The following is a 13,133-nucleotide window of genomic DNA, read 5'->3' on the forward strand; positions in this document are numbered from 1 at the left end:
CCTACCCTCTACAATTACTGTTAGGATTAGATTTAGTTCTTAGAGATTGTTATTATGTGCCTGCAGCAAGCAGGAATTTGATTTCTGTTTCATGTTTAGAACATGAAGGCTATGTGATTAGCTTTCATAAGAATCATTGTAACATATTTTATGAAAATAATAAAGTTGCAAATAGTTTTCTTATTAATGATCTCTATCAGCTACATATTGATGTATCTATATTTCATATCAAGCAAAATGTGAATGCCATGAGAATTAAAAGGCCTAGAGATAGTCTAAATGATAGGTATCTGTGGCACCTAAGGCTAGGTTATATAGCGGAAGACAGGGTTAACAAATTGGAGAAATTCGGGCTATTGAGTTCGTTGACTTTCAAGTCATATCCAGTTTATGAATCATGCCTTCAAGGCAAAATGACCAAGCTCCCTTTTGTGGGACATGGGGAAAGGGCCACAGACCTACTTGCCCTAGTACATATGGATGTGTGCGGCCCATTTGATGTGCCGGCTAGAGACAACTATGTCTACTTCATTACCTTTACCGATGATATGTCTAGGTATGGGTATGTTTTTCTAATGAAATACAAGTCTGAAGCCTTTGAAAAGTTCAAAGAATTCAGACATGAGGTAGAAAAACAAACAGGAAAGCCCATTAAGGTTCTTCGATCAGATCGAGGAGGTGAATACCTTAGTCAGGAGTTCCTAGACTATCTTAAGGACAATGGCATAGTCTTTCAATGGACTCCACTTGGAATGCCACAACTCAACGAGGTTTCAAAATGGAGAAATCGGACCCTATTAGATATGGTCCGTTCATGATGAGCTTCACGGACCTCCCTGAGTTTCTTTGGGGATATTATCTCATGACAGCAATATATGTATTGAATAGGGTTCCCTCTAAAACCATTCCTACCACACTGTATGAGATATGGCATGGTAAGAAGCCAAGTCTGAGTCATCTCAAAATTTGGGGTTGTCCGGTTCATGTGAAGAGACAGCAGGCGGACAAGTTAGAGTTCAGGTCTTTTAGAGCTCGGTTCATAGGATATCCTAAAGAGTCATTATGACACTATTTTTATATTTCGAAAGATCACAATGTGATTGTGAATCGACATGCTATTTTTCTTGAAAAATAGTTTATTCAAGATAGTGGTATCGAAAAAAATAATTAAGCTCATGGAGAATGTCTCCCAAGAGCAAGAAGCTAAGGAACCTAAGAAATCCAATCAATTAGAACCAGTCCTAACACAACCTCTTCAACCTCGTAGATCGACTAGGATTTCCCATCTTCCTGAAAGGTACTTAGGTACCATACAAGAGAATGTAGAGAAAATATTCCCCCCGAGAAATGGGTCTCATGGTGATGACCCCAAGATCTATGACAAGGCGATATCAGATATCGACTTCGAGAAATGATTAGAGGCAATGAGATTAAAAATTAACTCGATGCACTCAAACCAAGTCTGGACTTTGGTAGATCCATCTGAAGGTATTATACCTATTAGGTGTAAATAGATCTTCAAGAGAAAGATAGGTACAGATGGGAATGTAGAGACATTCAAAGCTAAGCTCGTAGCAAAAGGTTATAGTCAGTGCGAAGGTATTGACTATCAGGATACCTTTTCGTCTGTAGCCATGCTAAAATTCATCCGCACATTGCTTGCTGTTGTAGTCTATTTCGATTATGAAATATGATAGATGGACATGAAAACGGCATTCTTAAATGGATATCTTGAGGAAGATATCTATATGGAACAGCCGCTTGGTTTCACATCCAGTGATGATGATCACAAGGTCTGCAAGCTGCTAAGGTTCATTTATGGACTTAAGCAAGCATCTCGGAGCTGGAATACTCATTTCAATGATGTGATCAAAATATTTGGTTTCATCAAGAACGAGGAGGAACCATGTGTGTTCAAGAAGGTCAGTGGGAGCGCAGTTGTCTTCCTCGTACTATACATAGATGACATCCTCCTGATTGGGAATGATATTCCATGTTGATCTCAGTCAAAAATATAGTTGTCTAAGGAGTTCTCTATGAAAGATCTAGGAGAGGCATCCTTTATACTGGATATTAAGGTCTACAGAGATAGACCAAATAGGATGCTGGGACTTTCACAGAAGATGTACATAGTGGAGGTGCTAAAAGGTTTAGCATGGAAAATTCCAGGTTCAGAGATTTACAGACTTAGATTTTATGTCTGATATAGATGATCGAAAGTTGACATCTGAAAGTCTATTCATTTGCAATGGTGGTGCAGTTAGCTGGAAGAGTTTCAAGCAAACGGTGATTGCTGATTCCACCATGGAGGCAGAATATATTACTGCATTGGAAGCTGTGAAGGAGGTATTCTGGTATAAGAAGTTTGTCGCAGAGCATGGAGTGATGTCATCGGATGCCATCCCTCTTTACTGCGACAATAATGGCGCCATAGCCCTAGCTAAGGAGCCAAGGTCTCACCAGAAGTCCAAGCATATCGAGCAGCGATTCCATCTGATCTGTGATTACCTTGAAAAAGGTTATGTCGAGGTTAAAAGAGTCGACTCCACAGACAATGTGGCAGACCCACTGACAAAGCCATTAGGCTAGTAGAAGATCGAAGCCCACCTTGAGAAGATGGGACTTAGATATGTAGCCAATTGGCATTAGGTCAAGTGGGAGTTTGTTAGATGTGTGACCTAGATGCCAGATTGGCTGACACATTCCTGTACAAATGTAAGGACAAATTTATAATTTTGATTATAAATAAATAAAAGGGTTATTCTACTATTACATTGTGTACATTATGTCTATGATACTTTTTTTGAGTTAGTAGGAATGTTAATTTATATTTTCAAGAGTTGAAAATTTAAGACATGAATTTACATAACTAACTCATAAATATAGGATCATCATGAGGATAATGATCGATCCGGAAGGTTGGTAAATGATCACTTTCTTAGAGTAGATGTGTCTTGAGTCTACAGTGTAGAGACATCGGAGTGAGAGTACAGATATTCATTGAGAATGAGAGTACTGAGCATGACCACCTCGAGCAGTCATAAGGAAGTCGACCTTCTCATCGATGACTAGCTCAATGCTGTAGCTATGTCTAGTTCTTTGACCTGAGGTGCATCGACAGTTTACCTTGAGTGTGTTATAGTTTGACTACACCATAACTCAATCTCCTAGTCATTCAAAATCCTGAGGTATATGTTGGCTATAGCATATTCATTATAGGAACCAAATTGCACCAAGATGGGATCTATCAACTTTGGTAGATAAGAGGAGTAGTCCTATGATGATCGAAAGATCGAATCCTTAAGCCCATGGCCATGGTAGAGTGAAATAATGGGAAAGAGTTTTTCATTGGGGTTTCACATCGGACTCGGATCGATCGATTGATTCATATGACTGATGTTGGGTTTGACGAGTTCACCTTAATCCTAATTCAGTCGGGACTCATAATAGAGGAACTCAATCACATAGGTAGCTGCACCGAGAGGTTCATCTTCATTTCTGATGGGTTGCCACCATATACTGTTAGGTATCACTTATAGATTTTGAAAGTAATTAGAATGATCTTGATGATCGATCATTCTAATTGTCTGAATCAGAAGAGTTCTGATCCATCGAAAGGAGTTCTGATCCATCGAAAGGAGTTCTGATCCATCGAAAGGAGTTTCGATGATGTCGGTGATGAGATCACGACATGTCTCATTACCATACGGATATGAACCTAACTGGGTCACACAAATAAGAGTTAGGGTTTGGATGTCATCAATTCAGCTATCCCAATTCGATTGATTTGGATTAGATCCAATTAGGTTCAAGGAAATCGTGCTAGCACACGATTGAGCCTAACTTTCTCCTCGTGTAATCTTTTCTATCTCGACTGTGCCAAATGTGATTTGACTCACCCAGAGAACCTTGAGAAAATTTCTCTCAGTCCGACTGGAGTTAGTCCAGCTTAGAAATTCATGAGATGAATTTAAGACAATACCTGCTAATTTCTGTCACCTACCATTTCCGTTTTAGGACATCGATCAACTTTGACCCATGGACATTGGACTGAAAGTCACTTGGCAAGAGGTCATTGGAGAGTTTTTATGGAGTGTCCACCTACTAATTTTATCCTCAAAGTGGGCACCATAATCAAATATGGCGTGCACCCCAAGTGGATAAGGATAGAGTCCCATGAGATGAGGACTCTATGCCTTGATCGACTCAAACTATTGGGCGCCAATCTCACTGTGTTTATCCAGTGTTGGTGCCAACAGTAGGAGAGTTTGGTGGAATTTTTATCTGATATGATCATATGACATCACTCCACCAATCAAAATTTTTTCAGAATTAATTAAAATTTTTTGATTGGTCGAATGATGTGGCACTGCATGGCACAGCAGGGTCTATTTAAATCCTATCTGCGCCTAGAGTTTAGAGACTCTACTCAATACCCAGCAAAAATATGAAACCCCTCCACTTCTTCATGCCCCCTCTGCTCCTCTCCCTCCCCTCTTCATATCCAAGAGGTTGGGCATCCATCTGGTGCTTGTCCAAGGTGTGGTTGCTCTCTGATCAGAAGGCTGCAGGGATTTATCGAGAAGCTGCTACTCCAGCTTCAGAAGATCTTTTGAAGATCTTGTAGATCAGATCTAGATCTGATTTTTGGAGCAAAAATTTATGAAGAGAAGATGATATAGATCCTACTCGAGTGGATATCGGTAGAGGTCAGACGACTGCGTGGGTATTTTAGAATCTCGGGCGTTGCTGCGATCATCTACAGGGTAATCTAGTTACCCTAGAGGTATTCCTCTAATCCTCAAATTTTAGATTTAATTTTAGATTAAATATTAGAAAATAAAAATTAGATCTAATAAATCTTAGATCTAAAATAAAGTAGGATAATTTTTTTTAAAAATATTTTGTCCCAGATCTCATTAGATCTAGAAGATCCTACAAGGAAAAATTCGATTTTTCCTTCAAGGTATAGTTAACGTGTGATTCAGTCCCTCTATCATGAGTCCTGACTAGATGGCAGGTCATGAATAAATCATCAAATCTCAATATTAGTCATATGATAGATTCGATCAGCTTAAATCCAGTTGTGACTTTTATGAAAATTCTTTTCCATTAATCACACTACTGTAGCCACAGATTCTCAAACTTAGCCTCTCAAATTCCATAGGCCTACTCCTTGCTACCAAGGTTGATAGATCCCATCTTAATACACATCCTATTCCTACAGTGAACTAACTATCATCAATATCTACTACAAGGGCTCATTAAGATCCATATTTTGTATAAATCAAACTCCAGCAGCCTCACTGTGAGCAGTAGTGCCATCTCAGATCAAAAGACTAGTCACACAACTACAGCATCGAGATGATCACTGACAATCGAGTAGAAATCTAAGTGATCTCTCATATGGTCACGCTCAGTATTTATTATTCTCTAACAAGTATCCGCACTCATTGTCCAGTATCTCTACACTGTAGACTAGAGACCCATCTATTTAAAGGAAGCAATCTGTGTGTCAATCTATCTGGATCAATCATCATCCTCATGATGATCCTATGATCGAAAGATTTTAAGAATTAAATATATGTCTCTAATTCTCAACTCTTTGAGAATATGTATCGAAAGTTAATTCCATGGATGACTCAAAGACACATCACACTTGAATAAAAAATAAACTTATCCTTTTATTGATCATATCAATGTATTAAGTACAAACTTATATCCTTGATTTATTACAATGTATTAGCCATATTGGTTTCTAAGACATACATCTAACAATTAGAGCGTGTCTTGATTTATACAATCAAAACTTGGAATATTGTCTTGATTGTGATCAAGCTTAGGTTTTTGATTTGGTTCAAGTCGGGTCAATAGTTGAATCGAATTGAATATTCAAATCCTAACATGTCTTAGAGAAATATTTTAAATACATAATATTAAATGCATGATATATGTATAAAATTTTTTTTAGTAGTCTAGTACTTGAATTGTGGTTCATCACCAGGCCGTCCGATCATAAGAGCAAGTAGAGTTCAAAGATTCTCTCTTCTCATTCCATGGGGTACTCTTATGGCGTGTAGGGGTGCCACTGTGATGTCTCAAGAAGAAGAACTATGAAAAGAGTATTTTATATTGATACATGTTATAAGTACTTCATGAAGGAACCAGATCTAGGATTTTAGGGTTAGATCTTGAAACTTTTTCAAGATCAGGCAGCGAAAGACTAAAATAAATCAAAATTTATTTTTCAAAATAAGAGAATCTCTAAATCTAAGATCCTATTATATGATTATTACATAGTATTAAATCAAAAATTAAAATATATAGAGCATGAACTACATGTTGATCATATCAACATGTTTCTATACTACATCTAATGTATGTATTAAACAATAGATCAGATCTATTACCTTGCAAGTTAGATGTTCTAACCTTGCTGATCTGGGCTTGAGGATGATGTTGCAAACCGCACATACGTCCGATCTCTAAGAGTCATCCACACGAGCCCATGACTCTCGACCAGAAGTCCTGCTTCAGGAAATCAGCACAGTATGCTAGTACTGCATTGATCCTTCTTTGATGGTTGATCAGGTGCCTCCTTATTCTTGATTTGAACTCTTCCAAGGATGAGAAGTTGGAGGAGGAGTTTCAAATCTGAGATGCTCTTAGAAAACTCAAGATGGAGGAAGGGAAGAGATGAAACTAACAACCCTAGAAGAAGATCCTCTTCTTCTTCTCTTTACTCTCTCTTAGACACCTTGTCTTGTGTCTATAATATCTCCATGACCCAAAAGTTTTTTTCTTTGATTTTTGGATGCTCCAAAGGTCTCTCAAATCTCTATGTTCATCAAAAATTTTATAAAGAAACTCATTTTATATAGAGAGATATGATAGAGTCTTTGTCTAGGTCAAATACCTAGTTTAGGCTTATCCAAACATGGCAAAATAAGGGGTGCCCAACTCTTGGTCTCCTCCTCCTTATTTTCATACATGGACCACCAGAAAAGGGTGCACAATGTGTGCCCTAAAAACCACAAAAATATTAAAAAAAATATGGATAAATTCAGTGCAAAAAGGAAAGAGATTTGGATTTCTAAAACTCTATCTCATAGAATTTGAAATCCAAACTTATTCCTACTTTGATTTGATCCACAACCACTTTCCATGTATGAAAGAACAGAGGAAGCCTTTTGGATGTGGGAAAGACCTAGGAGAGGGCTTTTGTCATACAAAACAAGAGGGGATTGGCATGGAATAAGAGAGAGGGCGTGGGGGGGGCTTATGTGGCGCAAGGTGTAATCCTAGTCTTACTAGGATTCTATCTTATGACTTGTTTTAATTTGGTTTCTCAAACCAAATCAAACCAAAATTAGATCAATCTAATTAAAATAGTCTTAACCCAATTAAAAATATAATTTAATTAGATTAAATTTGATTTAAATTTGATTTAATCTTTTAATCAAATTAGAAACTAGGTTGACCCAAGTCCTAATTGAACTAGGACTAATTTTTTCTTTGTACTTGGCTTATCCAATAAACCAATTGAACTTGATCCAATCAAGATCAAATTAAATTTAATTAAATTATATTTAATTAAACATAATCTCAGTCTATTTTCTTAATTAAATTAAGTCAATTAGCAATCGAATTGCTAATCAATCCTCCTGCAACACTTGCACTAGATTAAATGTCAATCGTATTGATCATTTAACCCTAGAAAGATTCTTAATCGTTGATTAACCATCCGATCGGATCATGAACTCTAATGTGTGTGACCTTATAGGTCCAAATCTAAGCTGGTAGCACCAGAATAAATTTTTGTACAAATCAAAGTGACCATCTAGCAAATGGTATCTGACGATCGGATAGGTCGAATGTGTAGAACAACATCCTTAGAACCCATGTGGATATAGTTTTCATATAATTCATCCTCTTGACCAAAATGATCATAGGATACCTCAGAGTTCAACTGTCAACTCTGATTAGATTATCCACATTGTATTTCAAAATATCAAATCCATCTGATGGATTATCCTGGCCAAGGTTTTGCTAAATTGAAATACAGTGACTCATTCTTCTCCAACTCTTGGAGTGGTCAATCCCATCTCGATCACACTCTGACTTCGCAAGTACTTGACTATGCCCAGAAGCCTTCCATCACTGAATTAGAAATTCAGTTAGTCTAGTATCAAAGTACAGTGAGTTGCTTGCAAGTCACTGAGGTGATCTCAGGTCTAAGGGACACTTATACCTATATCCCATCAAAGACATTCTCGATAGTAGAATGCTCTAGAATTGGTCACGTTCAATGATGATATACCCTTACATCTCACCTGTATGCCATACTAGTGTCTCCACACTCTGTGGTTAAGAGGATAACCAACCCATATGGCCTACAGCGACCTATACTCGATAGAAGCTATCGTCCTTATTAACAGCCTATCATTTGGTCGTGAACAGTTTTAAGGACTAATCGATAAATCTTCTCTTTATCGAACTTAAATAGTCCTATGGACTTCATCATAACAGTAGAGTTCATTAGAAGATGAAAGCTTATGATGAAAATACCAAAAATATATTTTATTTATTAACAAATCAATTACAATACTTGGTTGCTCAACCGTCAACAGCTTGACTATTGGCTTTTGGGACATATTTTCCAACAACTCCCACTTCTCCTAAAGCCACTTGGCACAGTATCTAATACCCATCTTCGACTTGTGGTTGTCAAACTTTTTTATTGCCAGGGCTTTAGTGAAGGGGTCGGCTAGGTTCTCCTTTCTGTCGATCTTCTGAAGGTCGACGTCACCTCAATCCACGATCTCTTAGACCAGATGAAAGTGGCACAAAATGTGCTTCGTCTGCTGGTGTGCTCTGGGTTCCTTCACCTGAGCTATGGCACCAGTGCTGTCGCAGTAGAGGAGGACCGAACCATCGAGGGAGGGTGCTACTCCGAGCTCAGTGATGAATTTTCTTATCCACACAGCTTCCTTCGCAGCATCCGATGCTGCGATATACTCCGCTCACAAACAGAGTCTTCCACAGTATGCTGCTTGAAACTCTTCTAGCAGATAGCTCCACCATTCAGAGTAAAGATATAACCCGATACGCTTCTACTGTCATCATGGTCAGATTGAAAGCTGGAGTCTATGAACCCCACAAGTTTCAGATCTGACTCGCCATAAACCAACCATTGGTCCTTAGTATTTCTCAAATACTTAAGGATGGCTTTAACCACTTTCCAGTGGTTTTCTTCAGAATCAGATTGGTATCTACTCACTACTCCTAGTGAGTATGCCACATCTGGTTTTGTACATGTCATGGCGTACATGATAGATCCCATGGCCAAAGCATATGGGACTCTACTCATACGCTCTCTCTCTCTTCAGGAGTTGTCAGACAATCCTTCTTAGAGAGAGAAATTTCATGGCCTATCGGTAGATAGCCCTTCTTGAAATTCTCTATGCTGAACCTCTTCAGCACAGTGTCTATGTATGTGGACTGGGATGACCCAAGCATCATTTTAGATCTATCCCTATAGATCTTCATCCTTAGAATGTAGGATGCTTCACCCAAGTCCTTTATGGAGAGCTACGATGACAACCAAACTTTTATTCCCTGTAGTGTGGGGATGTCATTCCCGATTAAAAAAATGTCATCCACGTACAAGACAACGAATACCACAACTAGACCATTTGCCTATTTATAGATGCAGGACTCTTCTCCATTCTTAACGAAGCCATACATTTTGATCACCTTATCAAAATGCATGTTCCAACTCCAAGAAGCTTGCTTCAATCCATAAATGGATCTCTAAAGCTTGCATACCTTGGACTCATCTGTGGATGTAAACCCCTCAGGTTGTATCATATACACCTCTTCGGTCAGCTCTCCATTCAGGAAAGTTGTCTTTACATCCATTTTTTAGATCTCATAATCCAGATGGGCAGCTATTGCAAGCATTATCCAAATAGATTTGAGCATTGCCACATGGAAAAATATCTCGTCATAGTCAATACCATAATATTGACGATACCCCTTGGCAACCAGACGGGCTTTATAGGTCTCCACCATTCCGTCTGCGCCCCTTTTCCTTTTGAATACTCATTTACACCCAATGGGTTTAATCCCTTCAGGTGGGTCAACCAATGTCCATACATCGTTGACCTTCATGGACTCCATTTCGAATTTCATGGCTTCAAGCCATTTCTCAGAATCAGGTCTCTGCATTGCATCCATATAGGTGATCGGATCCTCATCATTCTCATCGTGTTCGATGGGATCACCATCCCAGATCAAGAAATCATAGTATCTGACTGACTGACATGGTACTCTACCAGATCGCCTTAATGGTGCAGGTACATTGAGCTCCAGATCTGATCTAATCAAATCCGACTTAGGTTCAGCTATTGGTGTCGGTCCTTCTACCTGTTGAACTTCATCAAGTTCAACCTTAAAGGCAACGATTCCTTCATCAAGAAATTTTTTTTCTAAAAGGATTGCCTTAAGACTGATGAACACCTTTTGTTCATCAGCATGGTAGAAAAAATATTTTTTGGTCTCTTTGGGGTACCCGATGAATGTGCATTTGTCAGACCTAGGTCCAAGTTTGTCTGTGACTAATCATTTGATATAGGTCGGGCACCCCCAGACCCTAAGGTGTGAAAGTACTGGCTTACACCCTATCCATATCTCATATGGAGTCTTAATTACAGACTTACTTGAAACTCTATTTAACAGATAACAGGTCGATTCGAGTACATATCCTCAGAAAGATATCAGCAAGCTAGAAAAATCGATCATGGATCCGACCATGTCTAACAGAGTCCGATTTCTCCTTTCAGACATACCATTATGCTGTGGTGTTCCTGGAGGAGTCTATTGGGAGAGAATTCCATTCTCTCCTAGATATGTGAGAAACTCACTAGAAAGATATTCTCCTCCTCGGTCAGATCGAAGAGTTTTAATACTCTTCCCGGTTTATTTTTCTACTTCACTTCGGAATCATTTGAATATTTCAAATGAATCTGACTTATGTTTCATCAGATAGACATATCCATATCTGGATAGATCATCCGTGAAAATTATGAAGTAGAAATATCCACCTCTAGCACTTGTGCTCATGGGCCCGCATACATCAGTATGTACTAGGCCCAAGAGCTCAGTAGCTCACTCACTTTTTTCAGTAAAAGGTGACTTGGTCATTTTACCAAGAAGACAGGACTCACAGGTTAGAAGTGATTCATAATCACTGACTTCAAGGATTTTCTCTTGAGTCAACCTATTTATTCTATTCTTGTTTATATGACCTAGCTACAGTGCCATAAGAAGATATCTGACAATACTATCTAATCTAGGATGCTTGCCAGTAGAATAGACTCTTATCGGGCTTGATCTTTCTGATCTGGCCCAACACTGATGTCCCAGCCTGAACTTGCACCTTTTTCACTTTCTTCTTCTTGTTCTTCTTTCCTTTCTTAAAGGATCGAGAATCGGAAGACGAACCTCCCACTAAGTTCACCGACTCCTTGTGGAGTTGGTGATCCTTCTCAAAGTTCTAAAGCAACCCCAGTAACCCGTGGTAGTTTACTTCAGGCTTTGTCATTCTATAATGAGTGAGGAATGAGAGATAAGACTTGGACAGTGAGTTTAGTATTGCATCTTTCCTAAGCTGCTCATGCAAGGGAAAGTCGAGCTTGGTCAATCATTCCATCAACTCGATCGTGTACAATACATGATCAGTGACAGAGGCACCATCCCGCATTTTGATGTTAAAGATGGCACAACTAGTCGTGTGCCTCTCCACGTCATCGGGTGTGCCAAAGGCATCCTCCAACACTTGAAGCATGTCCTTTGGCTGAGCTGTCTTGAATCTGTGATTGAACTCATCGCTCATGGTAGCTAGCATGATATAGTACACCGTGGTCCGATCACTGAGCCACTTCTGGTAAGTATCTCTGACTGTTCCATGTGCATTGGCAGCTGGCTCCTCAGGTACGGGATCCATTATCACATATAGGATCTGTTCATGCTTCGGGACTATCTTCAACTTTTGGTACCAGCTACCGAATTTGGGCCCCACCAACTTATCATTGTCCAACTATGATCGGAGCGATAGGGAAGTGGCCATATCTGCTCAAAGGAAAACCATAACCTAATTAGTAATTGATTCATTAAACCTAAAGATTTGAACTTTAATCAAAAGATTTCTTCCACTATTTTATTCGAATTGGTAGCCTCTACCTCCAATTCGAGAAATTACCCTAATTCCTTAGTGGGTACTAGAATCCACTTAGATTGCACACAAGCCCAACTTTGGTTGGCCAACCCATGTAAATCTAAGGGTAGGTTCATAACCAATTATTTCTCTAAATAATTTCTAATAATTTTAATTTTACCCCAGAAACCTAATCAGTAGGCTTTGGCCTCCACTGTAAAGATCTGGTTAGGTCCAACCATTAACATGACCATACTTGGTGCATCTAACCAACGAATGATTAAGTCCAACTTTGGTTGGCTCACCTAACCACTATTAGAAAGACACTTCCAAGTCATCATATGATGAGTGATAATTTCATTAGTCAATAAGCACCAGGCCTTTGGGTCTGCAATGATTATTGAGTTAATAGACTCATTATCAAACACCTTAATGGGAGGCTATGACTCAGTTATCTCCATAACTTTATCATTTTAAGGACCTAATAATTTTAGAAGATTTAAATGATTTAGAGGATGAGGTCAGATGAACCAGCTTATTATGATCCTCCCACTGGCTTCACCAAGTCAGCTTAAGGGAGATCATTAAAAGGACTGGTCTAGGAGTACCTAAATCAGTCACACTGATTTACCTAACTGACATGGATCAGCTCGAATAGTCAAGTGATCCGGTTAAAACATAATTTCACCAAGAGGTCAGGTAAGTTCGATCAATGGGAGGGTCGGCCAAAACTTGTCTTAGACACTATCAAAAATGGCCAAGTAAGCGGACTCTCAATTAAAAACCACCAGTCTGGTTTACCTTAGACACCAACTGGTTTAATTAATTTTGATTAGATCAACCTAACAGTTCATGCTAGACCGCTTAGCCAAGAATCAAGTCCATTTGGTTCTCATTAAAGACATAGACTTGACCA

Source organism: Elaeis guineensis, chromosome 6 (genome assembly GCF_000442705.2).
Source record: "Elaeis guineensis isolate ETL-2024a chromosome 6, EG11, whole genome shotgun sequence".
NCBI lineage: Eukaryota > Viridiplantae > Streptophyta > Magnoliopsida > Arecales > Arecaceae > Elaeis > Elaeis guineensis.